The sequence below is a fragment of the Daphnia magna genome, linkage group LG4 (assembly GCF_020631705.1).
Source record: "Daphnia magna isolate NIES linkage group LG4, ASM2063170v1.1, whole genome shotgun sequence".
In the NCBI taxonomy this organism is placed as follows: Eukaryota; Metazoa; Arthropoda; class Branchiopoda; order Diplostraca; family Daphniidae; genus Daphnia; species Daphnia magna.
Window position 1 is genome coordinate 8,473,651 of NC_059185.1, and position 3,503 is coordinate 8,477,153.

General features: G+C 46.0%; 1 pseudogene; it reads right to left on the reverse strand.

The window, feature by feature from the left end:
* Positions 1 to 472: 472 nt before the first annotated feature.
* Positions 473 to 2,805, reverse strand: LOC116935665 (annotated as a pseudogene).
* Between the last annotated feature and the right edge of the window lie 698 nt (positions 2,806 to 3,503).

The following is a 3,503-nucleotide window of genomic DNA, read 5'->3' on the forward strand; positions in this document are numbered from 1 at the left end:
TTACTTTTAATATTGAATATGGGGAATAGTTGTGTGTGATGATGATGAGTTTATTGTTGCACAAAGTTTTTGGCAAAGACCGAGATAACAGTTAACAAGACGAGTCCGATTTAAAGAGACTTACTGATGAAGACTGCAGAAGACTGCAAAAGAGACTGACACAAGACTGACTCAAGACTGACTGAAGACTGACTGAAGACTGACTGAAGACTGACTGAAGACTGACTGACAATCGGGGAAAAGGGCAACATTTATACGAAGGAGCAAGGTCACTTAGGGTCAGGTGTCGCAAAGGGAATTAATATTTTGTGTGTAAATGTAACACCTATGTGGAGAATTCACGTTTGAAGGCCAGGTAGAAGGGAGATTGGAGGCCGGAGCCATCGGTAGATGACCTATCGGTGGAAGAGGGAAAAAGGGTTGTAAGCGTGGGAAAGGAGAAAGGGATGTAAGGAACGCGGCTGACCGTTCCTTACAGTTTAAATGCCTGTCTGGTTTTGTAACGCAGCGCACACAGCTACTTGTTCCACCACGGCATGAGCCTCGTTGGAGTTGGGTCATCTTTTTTCTTGGCTTTGCGGGCTGAGGAGAAAAGGAGGGAAACAAGACCCGAAATGGACGAATCAACCTCAGACTTCGAGCAGGCAAGGGTAGGAAGCGGCGTGTGAGACAAACCCATAGAAACAAGGGACCGGAGATGAGGAACGTCTTATTTTGTAAGGTGTGGTAGTTTGGGCGACGGAGCCTTCAGTAGCCGGGCGGAGCAAGGTTGGGTGGACCTCATAATCTCAAAGTAGATAAACGGGTGGTCGGATAGAGACGGGATAGTAGGAAAAAACCAACGAGGTGTTACTATGTCGTCTGTACCGAGTGTTATGTCCAGAAAAGAGGTACCGCTCGGTAAAAAGTCAAGTTCATTGCGGTTGCGATTTAAGACATTTAGTTTGTACACTAGAAGGATCTCCTCGAGGTCCATCCCTTTCCTGTCTGTAGTGACGCTGTTCCACAGACTGCTTTTTGCGTTTGAGTCAACTCCGATCACAGCTAGGGGGGTAAGTAAGGAGCGGAAAACCGAGCGAAAAACGGTGGACGAATCATGACATGAGGGTCGAACGTACATGGATATAAAGCGGAATGTCTTACCACAAGAATGAAGGCCTACGGCAGCTACATGATTAAGGGAACTGCGGAAAACGGCACGACAAGAGACAGCAAGTGATAGATGAACCAAAATTACGGCACCGTACGCATGATCGCGATCAAGGGAGTGAAACGCCACATAACCTGGCGGAATGTCAACGAGGGTCGGGGAATCGAAGTTGCGTGCGTAGGGTTCCTGAATGAGAATGATGCCCAGGTTGTTTTCTAAAACAACCTCTGCTAGAGACGCAGAAGCTGCCTTGGCATGTCGTAAATTCACCTGCATACATTTGAAGTTAGAGGCGGGGGCAGAGAAGACGGTCGGGGTACTAACGTTGTAGGGGCTACCAAACATTAGTTACGCTCTAGTCTGATCCGTTACCTAGCTACTGCTTTCATTTGCACATTGCAAAATCACCGGCCTCATGGGCCCCCGAGCAATTGGCGCACTTTTTCGCGGTACCCATACAGTCTCTTGTGCGGTGGGACTCAGCGCATTTACCACAGCGAGGGGAGGTGGAGCGACAAAAAGCCTGAGAGTGGCCGTAGTTTTGGCAATTAAAACAACGCCGGACCTCTCTGTTCAGCAACACTTCCACCAGACGGGCGGTTGTGTTAAAAAAATCAACTTCACCTGCCAACAGAGCAAGATCTCTGGTCTCAAGGTTGTTAAAGAAGATTTTTACGTGGCCTTTGTTCGACCCAGGTTTTTTTAAAATTTGGGTGACGGAGTCGATTTTGCCTTTGAAGACCGCGTTCCTTAAGATCAGCTCATTTTTTAGACCAGGAAGCAGATCGAGGTCAACAAACAAAGCAACGGCAGGGTACAGTTTAGGAGACCAAGAAATAGATGAAAACATACTGTTACGATCTGAGTTTTGTTTGGACTCCAGGATGGTTTTTGCACGGTCGAAGTCAGCAGGGTTGTTCAGCCGGACAAAACGGTACTGTCTTTTTGCCGTACGGATGATGGCATGGGTCCGCCAGCGTGAGAGTCAAGAAGTTGCTCCATCTTTTCCAGGGAGACACGATCTGCTGGGGCACAGCGTTTGGCAAAGTTTGCAACCAAGACTGGGGCATGCTGCACTCTAGCTGCCTGGGCATAGGACGGCCTTGTTGGGAGTCCCGGAGTAGGAGGAGCTTGACTATTCGAAGAAGTTTGTTGAGAATTGAATTGGGCGATAGCGGAATTGGCAAAGGCAATTTTGGCGTTCAACAGCTCCGATTCTAACTTGGTAATGCGTTCATGTTGGAGTCGGACAAAATCAAGAGCGGCGCCAAGTTTCGCACTGATGGCATCATTGCTGTGAGAGTCACGGTGGGAAAGCTCCTTGTCTTCTATGATGCTGGTAAGATCTTCATATCGCGTGCTTTCATGATTTGCAGAAGGCTAACTGCAAACAGTCCTCCCAAATCGCCTGTTTCCTTATCCAGGGAACATTTCCGGATATTGGTGAACAGGAAATATTCTCCACCCGAATGTCAGACTCCAGTCTAAACGCCCGTTGTCAGCTGACAACAGCATAGAGGAGACTCTCGCAGAACCTATCTACAGAACTTAGAACCTTTCTTTCCGGTGAACGCGGACTGGCAGAAGAGGCAGGTTTGTTTACCCTGAGTTGCCGGGCCAGCCGCATAGGTGTCGCCACCGTCGCTTTGTCTCATGTTGGCGACAGACACAACAAGAGCACTAGAGACGAAGTAAATTTAGACCACAGAAAATTAAGCTTTGGTTACACCGAGTTCACGGGTTCTCAAGTAACAAACTGCGACCACGGACGAGTGAAATGGACGAAAAATACTCAAGATATAAGAATTGTAATGGGGACTGAAAAATCAACGTCAGTTAGCTAAAGCAGACGACGTAACATCAGGCAACGGCAGGCGGATCAAATCTCAAATTCTACAAGATGACAATGGTATTGCGGAAACTGGCCGAAGACCTTTCCTTTACCAGCATGCTACTCTGCCATGATAAGATCAAAGCTCACCGGAAGAAGGACACCCAACTGAAGAAATTCAATACTGTTCCAGATATGGGATCGATACAAAAACAATGAGGTACGTTTCATAAATTCACATAAACCGCAAATTTTCCAGTAACTCAGTTTTTACTTTTGTTTCAGTTATCAACAATGGATCTCCTAGAAGAAGTTGTAAAAGAACTGAAGTCATCCTTTCCCTCCGTCGTTTCCTCAAACGCTCTTACTATTGCAAATAATAATTTTAATGATGAACTTGACATGTCTGTTAATGAATTACATTAGTTTGTTTGCTTTCCTACTTACCTACCTTAATGTATTTTATTTCTTATGTTTTTTAAATTGACATAATTTAAAATAAACTGACTGATAATCTAAATT